The sequence below is a fragment of the Vanellus vanellus genome (assembly GCF_965231255.1).
Source record: "Vanellus vanellus genome assembly, chromosome: 1".
Taxonomy (NCBI): Eukaryota; Metazoa; Chordata; class Aves; order Charadriiformes; family Charadriidae; genus Vanellus; species Vanellus vanellus.
In genome coordinates, this window is record NC_138905.1 from 169,364,123 (window position 1) to 169,382,371 (window position 18,249).

Genomic DNA, 18,249 nt, shown 5'->3' on the forward strand with positions numbered 1-18,249 from the left:
TTCATTCTTAATCCCCTAGAGAGACTTAAGTAATGTTCCAACTGTAGTGTTTATTTCCTTTTCTGAAATTCTCCTCTCTTTGTGACATGGTAGAAAGATAAATGCATAAATATAAAAAGACATCAAATATCTCTAAGGTAAACTGTTCTGAAAGCTTACTGCCAAGAAAGTAACACAATGTGGAATTTAGAAAAGATACATCTAGATCCTTTTTTTGCCTTGCTGGAGTGTATTTTGCCATTCCAACTTTTGGAAGAGTTTCTTCATCTTTCATACTTGCAATTCAAACATAATTGTTGTAGGAGAAGAAAATATCTATCTATCTATTTATTTATTTTGGGTATTACTTGGTATCCAGTGATAGGATGCATGGGAATGGTTCAAAGCTTCATTGGGGAAGTTTAGACTTGACATTAGGAAGCATTTATTTACAGAGGGTGGTTAAACACTTGAACAGGCTTTCTGCTGTGGTGATCGATGCCCCATGCCTGTCAGCATCTTAAAGGCATTTGTACACTGCCCTGAATAACTTTTGGTCAGCCCTGAATTGGTCAGGCACTTAGGCTAGATGATCATTGTAGGTCCCTTCCAAATGAAATATTCTGGTCTATCCTATCCTGTCCTGTCCTGTCCTGTCCTGTCCTGTCCTATCCTATCCTATCCTATCCTATCCTATCCTATCCTATCCTATCCTATCCTATCCTATCCTACTTATTTATTTCACTAAATCACTCCTAGTATTCTTATTGCTATTTCTTTTATTTTCAGTATCTCCTGGGGTAAGTGGTCATGGTATTCAATCAAGTCTGGAAGTTTGAAATTATGCATAAAAAAGTACAGTGAATTATGATTAATTGCTCTGTTCTAATACACTGGAAGTTGGTTGTTTCTGTGCAAGTACCTCTTCCCACACATCTAAGCCACAAACTGTTCTGCTGTAATTTTATAACCCCATTATATTTGCAGAATGAGAGAAAAATATTCCATATAAGGTAGTTTAGTGCTAGAGGTTACAGTAGGTTAATGTACCTCAATTAAAACAATGAAACATATTAATAGAAGAATAAGGGAGGGTCATCATCCTGGAGTTATATGTCACAAGATTTGAAAAACATTTATTGTGATTTGCAACATTAGAAGAACCAGTTTATAATTATGAATAGCTTATTGTAGTCTTCATACTATTATTTTTGTATGAAATATTATTTTAAACAGTGAACGTGTTTGTGTGACACACACATACGTACATACAGATTAACATACATGCAAGAATGGCTCTGCAGAGGGATCTGGACAGGCTGGACTAATGGGCAAGTGCCAGGTCCTGCACTTAGGTCACAACAACCCCATGCAGTGCTACATTGGGGTGGAGTGGCTCGAAAGCTGCCCGCCAGAAAAGGACCTGGGGGTGTTGGTGGACAGCCAGCTGAATATGAGCCAGCAGTGTGCCCAGGTGGCCAAGAAGGCCAACAGCATCCTGGCCTGTATCAGGACTAGTGTGGTGAGCAGGACTAGGGAAGTGATCATCCCCCTGCACTTGGTGCTGGTGAGACCCCACCTTGAGTACTGTGTTCAGTTTTGGGCCCCTCACTACAAGAAGGACATTGAGGTGTAAAAGCGTGTCCAGAGAAGGGCTACAAAGCTGGTGAAGGGTCTGGAGGACAAACCTTATGAGGAACGACTGAGGGATCTGGGGTTGTTTAGCCTGGAGAAGAGGAGGCTGAGGGGAGACCTTATCACCCTCTACAAGTACCTGAAAGGAGGTTATAAAGAGGTGGGGGCTGACCTCTTCTCCCTGGTGACAAGTAATAGGATGAGAGGAAATAGGTTCAAGTTATGCCAGGTGAGGTATAGATCGGATATTAGGAAAAAAAAATTCACTGAAAGGGTTATTAAACATTGGAATAGGCTGCCCAGGGAGGTGGTGGATTCGCCATCCCTGGAAGTGTTTATAAAAAGGTAGATGTGGTACTTGGGGACATGGTTTCGAAGTGGTTTTGTCAGGGTAGGTTAATGGTTGGACTTGATGTTCTTGAAGGTCCCTTCCAACCTCAGCAATTCTATGATTCTACGAATTGAAACCCATTCCTCAAATTAACATAAGAACACAGAGGAAAGTCCCCTTTCCTATAACCTGGGATAACGTGGTTAAAGTAGAAGCATGCAATTACTGAAGTTTATTGTAAAATGTCTATTCATTTCATTGTGGCAAAAATTTCATTCAGCTGTATATATTATTATACCATTCATCTTGATGTACCTTTCCATAAAATTTCTAGATTTGATTTTTCCCTCACCAATTTTATCCTTAGTTACTTTTCCCTTCTTCCCTTCTACTTCCATCTGTTAATCATTTTTACATAAATCTAGCCACTGAAACAAGGTTATTAAGGGTATCTTGAAATCTAGTAATAATATATCCAGTAATTTATTAAGGCATCAGCAGGGACACCAAGAAGAGCTTAGAAAAAGCTTATATTCCAGTGTTATATGACACTCTTGTGCCTGTTAAGATGTTCTCCTTTCCACACAAATCACCCTGTCAACCACAGTCAAGTCTCAGCGCAACTGTTCCCACTACTGATAAGATTCATGATGTGGATACAGCACTGTCTCTTTCCTACTATGTGCACTTCCAGAAGAAGAGCATCTGAGAATGCTGCAGCCAGGCTGTTTGGAAACAGACTGGTGTGCTGCACTGACCTGAAGGAGACAGCATGGAGGAATGTGGTAACACCAAAGGCTATATTTATACTAGTCAAATGAACATGCTTAGGACTGCTCTCTGGCACTGGTTCTAATTGGCATGGGATTGCACCTATCTGAAACACTGTGATCAGTATAAATTACTTACTGGAATGGTCTTTGGTTCACGGCATCTCCTGAGCCATACCTAGGAATTGTTTGGAAGAAAACCAGTTTGTTCAGGACAAAATGATGTCAGGAACTATGCTAACAGTAAAACGGTACAAATGCTTTCTATGTAAATTAACTGCTGGCATTCATCCTATAACCAGTTTAAACTAATTTAAATGAATAAAGGCTGTCACTACAATAATGAATATAAGTAGGAGGTGCAAAATCTTAGGTTTTTTGATGGGGATTTCAAATGGAACAGGAAAACAACTTTCAGAATCAGTTATGTTCTTACTGACATATTATTTTGTAATTCACTAAAATTTCTGAAGCTGAAGTTACTGGATACGGGATTTTCATCCTGTAACCTTTAAATTTTGGGGTTTGTTTTGTTGTCTCTGATATTCTGAGAAGAAATGCATTTTTGGTTCTTCTCCCTGTTTGTTTTGTTTTTTTATGGTAACAACACAAATCAAATGCTGAGTAAAAGAAAAAAGGCATGTGTCTGAAAACAACTCCGTCATAGGTAGTCTGGTAGAATATTATAAAAAGATAAGAGGCATATCAGTCTGCAAGTAAGTGAGAACAATCAGGCATGGAAAGATTCGTATTTGGTCAATAAGCATTTTTTTGGAGTGGACTTACACATCACTTGTGCTCCATTACTCCAACAGTCTCTTTTTTCTATTGGCAATGTTTCTATGTACAGGGACAATATATTTCTACATGGCAAGTGTAAGCCAATGTATACTTATGCCAAGAGGAAACATTTTCCATTTTCAAAGCAACATGTTTATCTTTAAGAAAAAAGACTACATATAACTGACAGATACCCAGCAGAAATGCATTAGAGGCTGCTGAATTTCTTGAGCAAGAGGCGGTTCCTCCTTTCCCAGCCCAGTAGATGTGAAGCTGCTTTGGTTCCCAGCCGCAGCCAGTGAGCCAGCTAGAGACTGAGTATTCCTGCTAAATGCACACACAGACACACAATGCACAAAAGAAGGTCCTGGTATTGGCTCCAGGCCTTGCCTCCCTCCAGTTGCTGGCTTCTGGACCTACAAGCCCCTCAGGTTCGCAGTCTCACTCCAGTTGCTGGTATTCAGACCTCTAACCCTGTTTGCTGGCTAGTCTGGCTTGAAGTTCGCTTATGTTCACCACTCAGAACAGAGAGTACACCCACAGAGAAGACAGAAACAAGATTTAATAAGAATGTAGCATGGACTGAAGTGGTCAAGCACAGGGCTCATTGAGAGAAGCTTACAGACCAGCAATCCGTTTATATCTAGCTGGCTACTTTTATACCCTTCTCCCTTTATTTTCCCACACTCGTTCCTCCCCACCCCACCTCAATCCCTCCCTTTCCCTGCCTTTGCCCTTCCACTAACCACTCCAGAATAAGCCTTGCATATTCCCACATTTCAACAATGTCCTTAAAACATCCCATAAGATTTGCACAGTGCCTGAATGCTTTTCCCTAGCACCCCAAAGAAGTAGGGTGTCACTTACCCCTTTAGGCAGTAACCCTTTCAGCCCGCAAGGTGATCTGGGGATAAAGCGTCTACTGTTAACTCCTCTCAAGGGGAGACCAGGGCCTGACTATCCTTCTGTGGAGGACCATAGGAGTGCATTTATTGGTAAGGCATTTTAATGTTTGTGAACCCAGGTCAGATTGTTTTTGAAATCCTGGATCTGAATTAATCTCACCTAATTTTTTGCATATTAGGAACCCTCACAAATTACGAGCACGGATGGTTTTAGGGCCAGCCAAGTCGGGCTGCTCTGTTTGCCCTGAAGACTTTGCTGGGGTTCCTCCACCCAACATATTTTCTCTGATTTTCAGAGAACTTTGTGTTTAGTGTGATTAGCCTTTAGTCATGTAGCCTAGAAAATGTCAGTTCTTCTCATGACTTCTCATGCCTCTCTTCTAGATATATTTTCTTGTATGTCACAGGTAGTCATGAAGATTTTTATTTAGAATGGAATACAAAACATCTCTTCATAAGATAACAAATGTAGCAGAGATTATCCCTCAGTATTATGTAGTTGATTTCTGGACATTTAATCATCACTTCTATAAAAGGTTTTATTTAAAGACAAGGATAGAAAGAAGGACTTCGACATAATATGCTTTATTTTTGTATTGAACATTCAATATACAATTAATTAGATCATTATATTTCGTTTATGTAGTTGTGCATTATTTATCCATCTCTTAATACTGTAACAAACACTTCTAATCTTATTTAGATGTTACTATACCCACTTTAGAACAGGTTTGTCTTATACAGCACTTATATCATCCAGATTTATATAACAATTCTATTTATCTTAATTTACCTCACTGAAAGTCAGTGCCTGCTGCAATATTTCTTCAGAAGCTGAAAAAAGTTGTAATATAAGGGGGGAAATATATTAAAGATTGTGCATGTATCGGTACATATTTATATATAATCCAAGCACAAAAAGATTATTATATTGAAATTAACACCGAAAGCATATATCAGCTCTCATGGTTGTAAAAAATAAAATAAAATTATAAGGATATTTTATTTTTCTTGAACCAATATAGTACAAGTACAGGAAATTTAGAATTACAGTTACCCATAAAAGCAGTACAAACTGGTGAGATAAGCAAAGCAATCACTTGTATAATTCTACTTCTGTACTGTAGAACTGTTTTTATTGGTAAGGCACTTTAATGCTTGTGAATTCAGGTCAGATTGAACTGTGTTTGTAAAATCCTGGACCTGACTTAATTTTTTTTTTTTTTTTTGCATTTTGAGGACTCTCTTAAATTAGGAAGCAGTTTGTCCATGTCTATCTCCAGGCAGAGAATTCATTGATGGGTTTGTCCCCACTTTTCCCTCCATTTGTCAACACTGGCTGGTGTGTCTTATCAACCTGTGTCATCTGATATGGATAAAATCTAATGACCTCACAGCTCTCTCTTCTACTTAATGCCGGGGTAGCATCTGCAGCCCTTTATAGTGAGTGGACACATACCGTCAGAGGAAAAAAAATCAGATTTTAAAAGGGCTGAATAATCCCCTCAGGAAATCTCCTTTGATAAAAGGAGCATATAGTGTTCCTTGTACCCTGTCTCAAACCCATAAGCTGAGTGCATAAAATTAGACAGGATTATCCAAGCAGCGTGATATATAACATCCAACAAGGAATAAGGTCATTGATCCTTTTAAACCCAATGACATTTGAGCCAGATAATTAAATTCTGAGTGCTTTTGACCTTTATCTAATCTCTCTTATGTCTTAACCATTATAATAAAGAAAACTGTTGCCTGCAGGTAGGCTGCAAAGGAATGATGATCTTCATGACTTGTCTGGTACAGCAGTGGTTTGCTTTTTATTGTTGGAAGACTAGAATTAGCCCCTGTAATTAGAAACATTAGATGTCATTATCAATACTTACAGCAACTATAATCTTTTCTTCCCCAATTGCGTTTTTTATACGGCATACAAGCTAATTTTAACTACTTTCAGTGCTTTCAGTATTCACAGTGTTCTTTCATTTAGATAACTAAGTATGCACTAAAAATAGTGTTAAAAATGAAGTATATAAATTAATTGTATAGTTCAAAACATTTATATTACAGAAATTGCTTAACTCTTTAGATCTGTTAAAAAAAAAAAAGTCTAAATGCAAGCTGTAAACAGCCCAGGAGACTCTTGGAGAGCATGAAGAAAAATAAAAAGCGTTTCTACAGGTATGTTAGTTAGAAAAGGAAGACAAAAGAAATTGTGCCCCCCGAATAAAGAAGACAGGGGATCTGATTACAACCAACATGGAGAAAGCTGAGGTCCTCATAAAATTTTTTACCTCAATTTTCACTGGCCATTGCTCTTCCTGTATGTCTCCAATCCCTGAATATCAAGGCAAGGACTAAGGAAATGCAGTCACATCCACTATAAGAGAAGATCAAATTCGAGACCAGCTGAGAAACCTGAACATGCACATATTCAGAGAACAGAAAGACTAGGGAAAATGTGGGCCCTCTCCAGAAGGAAACACAAGACCTGGTTACCCGGGACAGAGACAGAGCTGAGGTACTCAATGACATTTTTGCCTCAGTCTTCACTGGCAAGGACAAAAGATGCAGCCACACTACCCTTGACACAGAATGCAAAGGTGAGGATTGGGAAAATGGAGAACCGGCCACTGTAGGTGAAGATCAAGTGCGAGACCACCTGAGGAATCTGAAGGTGCACAAGTCCATAGGACCTGATGAGATACATTCACGGGTCCTGATGGCACTGGCAGATGAAGTCGCTAAGCTACTAGCCATCATATTTGCAAAGGCGTGGCGGTCTGGCAAGGTTCCTGCTGACTGGAAAAGGGGAAACATAGCCCCTATTATCAAAAAGGGAAACAAGGAAGACCCAGGGGACTACAGGCCAGTAAGTCTCACCTCTGTGCCTGGCAAGATCATGGAGCACATCCTCCTGGAAACTCTGCTGAGGCACATAGAAAACAAGGAGGTGATTGGTGACAGCCAGCATGGCTTCACCAAGGGCAAGTCATGCCTGACAAGTTTGGTGGCCTTCTACGAAGGGGTTACAGTGGCAATGGACAAGGGAAGACCAACTGATGTCATCTACTTGGACTTGTGCAAAGCATTTGACACTGTCCCACACGATATCCTGGTGTCTAAATTGAAGAGACATGGATTTGACAAATGGACCACTCAGTGGATAAAGAACTGGCTGGATGGCCACATTCACAGAGTTCTGGTCAATGGCTCGATGTCCAAGTGGAGAGCAGTGACGAGTGGCGTTCCTCAAGGGTCGGTACTGGGACCTGTACTGTTCAACATCTTTGTCGGCGACATGGACAGTAGGGTCGAGTGCACCCTCAGCAAGTTTAACGATTATACCAAGCTGTCTGGCGAGGTAGACACACTTGAGGGGAGGTATGCCCTCTGGAGAGACCTGGACAGGCTGGAGAGGTGGGCCCAAGCCAACCTCATGCAGTTCAACAAGGCCAAGTGCAAGGTCTTCCATCTGGCTTGGGGCAATCCCAAGCACAAATACAGGCTCAGGGGGGAATGGCTGGAGAGCAGCCCTGAGGAGAAGGACCTGGGTGTGCTGATTGATGAGAAGCTCAACATGAGCCAGAAATGTATGATCGCAGCCCAGAAGGCCAACCGTATCCTGGGCTGCATCAATAGAAGTGTGGCCAACAGGTCAAAGGAAGTGATTCTGCCTCTCTACTCCACTCTCGTGAGACCCCACCTGGAGTACTGCATCCAGCTCTGGAGTCCCCAACATAAGAAGGACATGGACCTGCTGGAGCGTGTCCAGAGAAGAGCCACAAGGATGATCTACAAGGGCTAGAGCACGTCTCCTGTGAGGAGAGGCTGAAAGAGTTGGGGCTGTTCAGCCTGGAGAAGAGAAGGCTCCGGGGAGAGCCTTCCAGTACCTAAAGGGGGCCTACAGGAGAGCTGGGGAAGGACTTTCTACTAGGGCATGTAGCGATAGGACGAGGGGGAATGGCTTCAAACTGGAAGAGGGCAGGTTCAGATTAAATATTAGGAAGAAGTTTTTCACTTTGAGGGTGGTAAGGAACTGGAACAGATTGCCCAGAGAGGCTGTTGAGGCCCCATCCCTGGAGGTGTTCAAGGCCAGGCTGGCCGTGGCCTTGGGCAACCAGGTCTAGTGGGAGGTGTCCCTGCCTATGGCAGGGAGGTTGGAACTCAATGACCCTCAAGGGCCTTTCCAACCTAAACTATTCTATGATTCTATGTCCATAGGACCTGATGAGATGCATACCAGGGACCTGAGGGAACTGGCAGATGTAGTTGCTAAGCCACTCTCCATCAGATTTGAAGTCATGGCAGTCAGGCAAAGTCCCAGGGACTGGAAAAAGTGAAATTTCACACCCATTCTTAAAAAGGGTAAAAAGGAAAACCCTGGGAACTACCAACCAGTCAGCCTCATCTCTGTGCCCAGTATTGTTATGGAGCAGATAGTCCTGAAAGATGTGTCAAAACATATGAAAGACAGGAAAGACATTAGGGAGAGCTAATGTGGTTTCACCAAGGGCAAATCATGCCTGACTAGTCCCATGACCTTCTTATGATAGAATAACTGTATCAGTGAATAAGGGAAGAGCTATGGATGTCATCTACCTGGATCTCTGTAAGACCTTTGACATGGTCCCACACAAAACTTTGTCTCTAAATTGGAAAGATATGGATTTGGTGGATGGACTGTTACATGGATAAGGAACTGGCTGGATGGCTACATTCAAAGAGTTATAGACAGTGTCTCAATGTCCACATGGAGGTCAGTAGCATGTAGCATCCTTCAGAGGTCCATATTAGGCCCAGTACTGCTCAATATGTTTGTAATGACATAGACAGAGGGATTGGGTTAATCTTCGGAAAGTTTTCAGATGACACTGAGACGAGTGGTGCAGTTAATATGCTAGAGGGAAAGGATGCCATCCAGAGGGACCTTGACAGGCTTGAGGAGTGGACCCTTACAAACCATGAAGTTCAACAAGGCCAAGTGCAAGATCTTGCATCTGGGTTGGTGCAATCACTAATATCAATGCAGACTGGGGGATGAATGGATTGAGACTAGCCCTGAGGAGGACTTGGGGATACTGGTAGATGAAAAATTGGACAAGAACTGGCAATATGCGCTTGCAGCCCAGAAAGTCAATCATATCCTGGACTGCATCAAAAGAAGGGTGGTCAGCAGGTTGAGGGAAGTGATTCTGCCCCTCTACTCCACTCTTGTGAGACCCCACGTGGAGTACTTGTCCTGGTTCTGGCAGGGATTGGGTTAATTTCCCCAAGGATGCAGCAGGGGACACAGGTATTCCATGCCATGAGAGCAATGCCCAGGCTATAGGGGGGACCTAGCTGGGGAGGGGGCAGGAAGTGGCTGCTCTAAGTGGGCTGGGGTGGTCTGGGCCTGGTCGGTGAGCAGGGGCACCGTAATCGTGTTTGGATATTCCTTTATTGGTGTTATTGTATTTCTCTTTCCTTTGCTGTTCTGTTAAATTGGCTTTATCTCAACCCACGAGTTTTGCCTTTTTCTTCCAATTTTCCCCACAGCTGTGGGGGTTGAGAGAGCAGCTGTGTGATTCTTTGTTGCCAGGTGAGGCCAAAGCACAACAGTACTGCATCTGGTTCTGGAGTCCCAGCACAAGCAAAACAGATCTGTCAGAGCAGGTCCAGAGGAAGGTCATGAAAATGATGGAAGGCTGGAACACATTTCCTCTGAAGAAAAGCTGAGAGCATTAGTAGTATCTAGCCTGGAGAAGAGAAAGCTCCAGGAAGACCTGATTGCAGCCTTTCAAAGGGGGGCTTGTAAGAAAGATGGGGAGAGACTTTTTAGTAGGGCTTGTACTGACAGGACAAGGGGCAAGAGTTTTAAACTGAAAGAGTGTAGATTCAGACTAGGTATAAGGAAGAAGTGTTTTATGATAAGGGTGGTGATACACTGGAATACGTTGCCCAGAGAAGTTGTGGGTGCCCCATCACTGGAAGTATTCAAAGCCAGGTATGATGGGGTTTGAGCAACATGATCTAAAGATAGATGTCCCTGCCCATGGTAGAGGGGTTGGACTAGGTGATCTTTAAAGGTTCCTTTCAACCCAAACCATTCTAGAATTCTGTCATTACAGACATTACAGTAGTAACTGCTCTTGTTTTTAACCTGTTCCGTGCTTCCTCCTCTGTCTTTCTTATTCTTTCATATTTCTGCCATATTTTATGGCTTTTATCCTCTGTTCATCCTCTAAGAGGCATTTGGACAGTGCCCTTAATAACATGGTTTAACTTGGTCTGCCCTGAATTGGTCAGGCAGTTGGACTAGATGATCATTGTAGGTCCCTTCCAACTGAAATAGTTCAGTTCTGTTCTATTCTATTCTATTCTATTCTATTCTATTCTATTCTATTCTATTCTATTCTATTCTGTTCTGTTCTGTTCTATTCTATTTTATGCCTTCCTAATTTACCAGGTTCCTATCCTTGCAGCAAGCATTTATTTACTTATGCTTCCCTTTCTTCCTCCCCAACTATTCTTCTTTTTACTAAGCACTTTACTGTAATGGATGTAAAAAGACTGAACAGTGAACACTATTGTTCCAAAACAGATCCTTCACTTTTATGGGAATGTGCAATTTTTACTTTGTCAGAAAACTGGGACAAACAAAATTGCTTTCAAACAGCTTTTTCTCAAAGATGTCTCAGTAGGCTTGTTCAATTTTGTAGTTCATTCATCTCTTGGTCAGAGATTACACACTGCTAGGATTTCTCTACATTTCTATTTTGTATTTTTTCCCACACAGAATAACCTCAGCCTAGGCATATTCAAAATCTGGTGTATAAAATTATGACAATGAGTTTTTATATCTTACATACTCACAGCTTCTAAAACACATCTGTTTATCTCCAAACCATATGAAAGAAAAGACAAAGAAAAAAGCAGGACAAATCCCTAAATAGTATATGAAATATTTGTAGTCTAAAAGCAACTTTGTATTTCAGGTTGCCTAGCTGTCATTCTGAGTGCTTTTGAAACAAAAGTCTGGTCAAAGTCTAATTGCATTTTAACATCATACAGAATTAAAAACAAAACAAAACAAAATAAAACACTACTAGTCCAAACCTAACTATTTGCAAAACTAGAATGGATATGCATTCTCCACTGAGTTGTGTTTCCAGATCATACAATTTGTCATTTGACGCTTGGTCAAATTCAACTAAATAGTTTCAGTTGAAATTGTTCTGTATGCTTCTGCATCTTGAAGTCTATTAAAAAAGAACATTGCCATCTATGGTTTTTTTTGTGTCGTTAAGTTCTAAATATTATTCAAAGTCAGAGAATGCTGAAAGAATCAGCTACTGCCCTTCTCACTGCACCAAGGAAAACATCAAATAAATGAAGGAGGCAGATCTGTCCCTTAGCTGGTGTAGATCAGTATCATTTTACGGAGTTCAAGGGGATATGTTCTTCTCTTCTTGTAGATTTTCTGGTCTTTAACAGCTAGATGGAAGATTGGTGTAATCTGTAATAATTGATTACACAATGGCTTTCTTGAAATGTGGGAGAGAAAAACAAAGTTGCAACAATAAAGATTCATTTAAGATTATAGAACACTGAGACTCGCCTTAAGTGATAAAAACTAACTGAAGAACTGGGGGATGATTAGACAGTAAGAGGTTGTTCTTTGTAAAATGAGATGAAATTTTATTTTTTAAAGGTTAAGATAAAAGGCTACCTGACAGTCAAAGAACAATGGCCAGGGTGCTGCATATTAAATTTTCTCTTCCTTGACTAGGACAGTATTTTACTCTAATAAACAGACAGACCACCTTTGGACAGACAGTCTTTACTCTGCTGAAATCTGCCACTTATCTTCAGAAACATTTCACTCTGCTTTAATTCAATACCACTGTACAAAAGACGTTGGCTAGAATTTTATTTCACTCAACACTAAATTTTATCGGTCTAAAAATTATGCTAGATATGTCCTTTTCACTCTGAAACAAAGATCATAAATTCCAGTGTTTTTGTTGGGGTTTTAAACCTAAGACTATATAAACTTATTAAGTAATCTAAATGCTTGGAATTCCCAATACAAAAAGACATGGACCTGCTGGAGACTGGTCATAGGGATGGAGCACCTCTCCTATGAGGACAGGCTAAGAGAGTTAGGGTTGTTCAACCAGAAGAAAAGAAGGCTCTGGGGAGACCGTATTGTGGCTTTTCAATACTTAAAGGAGGCCTGTAAGAAAGATGAGGGCAGATTTTTTAGTAGGGCCTGTTACACTAGGACAAGGTGTAATGGTTTTAAACTAAAAGAGGGTCAATTCAGACTAGATAGAAGGGGAAAAAAAATTATGAGGGTGTTGAATCATGGAATAAGTTGCCCAGGGAGGTGATAGATGGAGCCCAGGTTGGATGAGGCTCTGAGCAACGTGATCTAGTTGAAGATATCCCTGCTCATTGCAGCGTGGTTGGACTAGATGACCTTTAATGGTCCCTTCCAACAGAAACCATTCTATGATTCTATAATTCTTCCCATAGCAGAGCATTCCTCAATGCAGCTGTTATTAGAGGAAGATAGGCTGGGGGAAAAGGGGAAAGAGTCAAAAAAAAAAAAAAAACAAACAAAAAACAACAAACCAAAACCTTTGTGTGTTCAGTCATCATTCCACAATGTGAGTTGAAATATAACAAAAAGGGGCAACCAAGAGTTTAAAAGCACATTGTTAATATGAACTAAATTAGTACATGTATGCATCCAAAGAGTTCTCTCTGTGTGTATGTTTTAACAATAAAAGGAAAAAAAAAATTGCACAGGACAAAGCTGGGTTGATTCCTTTCAAAAAAATTAGTTATATGATAGTGTCCTTAAAGAGACATAAAAGTGAAACAGCACCATCATTACTCAGAAAACTTGTCTCCAGGCAGCTCTGGAAGCCAAACTTTGTTGTCTTTGCTTATAACTGTTCTTACCCCCTTTCAACTCCCATCATTCAGTACTGCTACCACTGCTGAGCAGCCGAACTTTATAACATTTTATTGTGTCTAACTGTCACCTCAGTAGTGAGAGATCAGGACACATAGAGATCTCAATGAAAGTTTAACCATATGGTTGCATGATGATAATGACCTCATTTCCAATTATAGAAGGGAATATTTCCCTACAAAACCAGAAATAATACACCCGTATATTCCTAAGAAACACAAAAAGCGTAATTAACACTTCTTTTCTATTTTGAGGAGCAAAGTATACTAAAGAGGCTAAATGTGAGGCATGAAGTCTTTAAACACAGAATAGGATTTTTTCTTTTCATGTTTACTGTACCAAAATGGGATGGCTGTCAATAAATTCATATTCCTACAGAATTAGAGTGCTTTGAAAATGTTATTTAAAAGAAACTGAACAAAAACCAGTCAATGAACATCAGAAAGTACAAGGTCAAATTATTTTCTTTCCATACTAGAAAAAAATCTTGGTTAACTTTGAAACAGATATAGGCATATGCAGAAAAAAAGATGTTGAAGTTTCAGGAAAATGGCAGATTTTTTTTTTTTTTTAACTTTAGTAAATTTAATATATAATCAAAGGTTTTAGATGTCACTGTAAAAGCTGTGTGTATAATTCTAAAGGACAACTCTAAATCTTTGCAAAGATATGGGGCAGAAAAATCATGAAAGAAGCCACAGTAATTTTCTGATCCTGTTGTCTGCATAGCTGACATTTATGTAACCAGAGACCTTTTCAGTGCCCAGGTAAAGTTCATGATGCCATTTTATTTTTGTACTGAAACGATGCAAAACTACGAATTCTGCGACGGCTATCAGTCTATCTCTAGGCAAAAGACAAAAAATTTTCTAACATCCAAAAATTGGAAATATTAGTCAGTTTGGGAGAAAAAAAGTGTGGTGAGCTGACCTTGGCTAGCTGCCAGGCTCCCACCCAGCAGCTCTCCCACTCCCCTTTGACAACAGGACAAGGGGAGAAAATAAGATGAAAAAAAGCTCATGGGTTGAGACAGAAACAGGGACATCACTTAACAATTGCTGTCCCGGGTAGAATAGACAAGGCAAATTAATTTAATTTATTGACAATTAAAAATAGAACGTGATGGTGAGAAACAAAGACAAATACTAAAACATCTTCCTCCACATCATCACAGGCTCAACTTCACTCCTTCAGTCCTGACCTTTCTACCTCCTCCTCACCCCAAGTGATGCAGGGTGTTGGGGAATGAAGGCTGTGGTCAGTTGTCTCTGCTGCTCCTTCCTCCTCACATTTTTATCGTGGTCCAACATAGGTGCTTTACGGATTGCAGTTTTCAGGAAATATCCACCTTCTCTGGCATAGGCTGCAGTGTGGTTATCTGCTCCGATGTGATCCTCTCCATGGGCTGCAATGTGGATACCTGCTTCACCGTCCTCATCTTCATCATCTTCCATGGGCTGAAGAGGAATCTGCTCTGGCAACTGGAGAGCCTCCTCCTCTTTCTTCTCTGACCCTGGTATTTGCAGAGCCGTTTCTCTCACTTTTTTCCTCACTTTTTGCTGCTGTGCAGCAATATGTTCTTTCTTAAATATGTTTTCCCTGAGGTGTCACCGACTCGGCTTACAAGCTCAGCTGTGCCCTGCGGTGGGTCTGTTGGAGCCAGCTGTGTCTGGCACAGGGCAACACCAGACTCTTCTCTCAAAAGCCACCCCTGCCGCTCCCCCACCCTGCTACTGAAATCTCACCACATAAAACCAGCCCAAAGGCCTTCAGGATTACTGTAACAGGCAAAAGTATTGGTTGGTGAAATTTTATTCAACGCATAAAGAGTCTATCACTTGCACCCACATTTGTTCAACTCCTCTTGCTAACAGAATAGCTTAAAAGAGCCATCTTCATGAAGGAGTTAAGCAGCAAACTGTTTTAATTGGGGACTTAATCAGAATCCACCTTTCCCAGTTCATTAGTAGGTGAATTTAGAAATGTTAGTCTTTTAATATCACTTTCTCCTAAATCAAAAGGCATTCACATACGTCTACAATTATTACTTTTGCACAAGGGCAATATGAGCATATTGAAGAACTCATGCTGGCATAGAAAACAAAAGGCTGCTCTTCTCAGATAAAAAATATGAAACCTACCACAAAAGGAAAACATAACCATAGGCAAGTTTGACTTTTTTTTTCTTTTTTTTCTTTCCCTCTCACTTATTGACTAAGAGTCAATAAAAGGATACAATGATTAACGGTTAAAAATAATGAACAGATAATATTAAAGTTCTAAGTGACCACATTGTAAACAAAGTTATTACTGATAGCAAGGTAACTATTTTTTTTCATAGTAATATTATTCCACAGTTGAAAGCTCTTATATATTCCATAGAATTTTAAATTTTTAAAGTTGTTTATGTACTTTCATTTTTTGTATTTTTTTAAAAAAACATTTCTCCTCAATCAGAACTTGTATTTTTTCCAGTATTTAAAGCCCGTGATATACTACAAGATATATACATAAAACTTGATCTATGAAATGCTGGAAACAATGGAAAACTCTTAGTTCACTTCATTAAAATGATTAAACCTTAAGGTAAGTTTTTTTCATTATTCTTTTATAGAGCAGCTTGCCAGGTTTCTAGTCATTAAGGTCTCCATTTTCTAAATTCCTTCCAGTTATCAACATATTTTGTAAGAGGGCATCTATGAGTAAACATATCTTCACAAGTGGGCTCTACTTGAAGGTGAGACGGGAAGGAAGAGCAGGCTTATTACTCGCAACTTACTTCTCTTTTGTCTTTGTAGCTCAATTAGTCTGGCTATTTTTGTGTAACTTGTCTGACTACATAATTTTTTGAACTGCTGCCTAAATGGTATTTATACAGATACGCCTCCTCTGAAATCACTAAAATCAAGCAAAGTAATTGTTCATGTACTTTCAATTGAGAATGAGAGTAATCTGATTACAAAAGCACAGTTAAATACATACCTAAATTTTGTAAGGTTCAAGCCTAAGTGAGTTGTTATGTTTTCCTGAATTGTATCTATTGTTGCTGCCATCTTTTACTTGGTATTGTCATTTGTTTTTCCTAGTTTAACATTGTTTTACTATATTCTGCCTATTATTCTCATTTTGCAACCTTCTTATTAATTTTATCTCATTTCTACATGTAATTCCTGTATCTCACTGTTTTGTTTCGTACATAAATTACATCAACATACTTTTTATCTCCTCTTCCAGGCTATTAATGAAACACAGTTCAACTGACAAAATTGTAGTTGACTCAGTGCAATCAGCAGAAAAATAAGTTTACATTGAAATATGCAGTTCACACATAACATCAACATACATTTGCAACTGCCTTGTTTAATACTTGGAGCACATGGTATCATTATATATCACTTGTTAGCTACTTCTTCCTGTTAATTTCTTCTCTTATATACCTCTGTTACTTTGGCCAATGAATTCTAAATTACACAAGAGCTTTGATTTTTCTCATAAATATTAAAAATAAATAAATGAATAAATAGTCTGATAAAATAATTTTAAAATTTTTAAAGAATCATATATACAACAGGGTGACAGATTCATTTTTACAAAATATTTTTTTCCTGCTATGTGGAATGATTTTTTTTAAATAAAATGAAGACTTCAAAGGACACAAGGTGTGTTGTATGTTCTCAAAAAAGCCTTGGAAATCAAATGTAAAAATTGTTTAATTGAAGTGATTCTTGAAGTACTCCTAAGAAAGATTAAGAGTAAATAAAAGATTAATTGTACAGAATTAATTTCTAGTTCATGAGGGTTTATTACTGTGTTAGATGCCAGGTTGCAACTTTATCTTAGTGCTAATTTAACAGAATTCACTGTTTCAATGTCATCTTCCAACTGTCTTACAAGTATTATTTTACCAACAGAACTGTGCTGTATGGCGGTAGTTATTGTTCCTTTTGGTGAAACAGACACCACATTTTTCTGTATACTGCTCACAGCTTTAATGAAAAAAGACTGTTACAATTTAAACTAACACAAATTTTACTTCATGGTCCCAATATTGAATCAGAGTTTTGTTTTTCTTCTGAAAGGGTCTATTCACTATTAATATATTGTTGATTAATAACCATGATTCTAGATTACTTTTTAATACATATCAGCTAGACCAGATTGCCAAGGGCTGTGTCCAGTTGGATTTTGAAATATAGTCTAGCATAAAGACTTTGCTACCTCCCAGGGCAACCTGTTTCAGTGCCTGACACTCTCACAATACCCAAATACTTTTCTTTGCTGTTAAGTGCAATTTCATGTGTTTCAGAGTATACCCATTGCCTCTTATCCTCACTGTGCGCCACTGAGAAGAGTTTGGCTCTGCCTTGCTTACATCTCCCTCCCCTTTGATAAAATCTCTCTGAGCCTTCTCTTCTCCAACCTGAACAATTCCAGCTCTCTCAGCCTCTCCTCGTATAACAGATGCTCCAGCCTCTTTACTCCTAAGTCTTTGGAACAGACCAAACAACAACAACAACAACAAAAAATCAAAAGGAAAAAAAGAAGATTGCCTATCATCGAATCCTCCATTTTCCATAACCCTATAGTTCATTATGTGCTGTGTACCCTCTGTGACCCTTTCTTATATGTGGCAATCTTTGGTCTGCTGTAAAGAGTTGAGAATGTTCCTTAAACAGCCTCCCCTGTATCCTGTGCTCCTGCTGAACTTGACAAGTAACACTCCCTCCTATTCCTGCTCCTGCTCCTGTTTGTGGACCACTCACATGACAAAGACAAAGGTACCTTCACAGTTTGGGGTGGATCTACCCGGCCCTCTATTTCTTGTTTTCATTTGAAGTGTCCTACAGCCCTCAAGGACACAAAACTGGTCCTGAAGTCAGTGAGTGC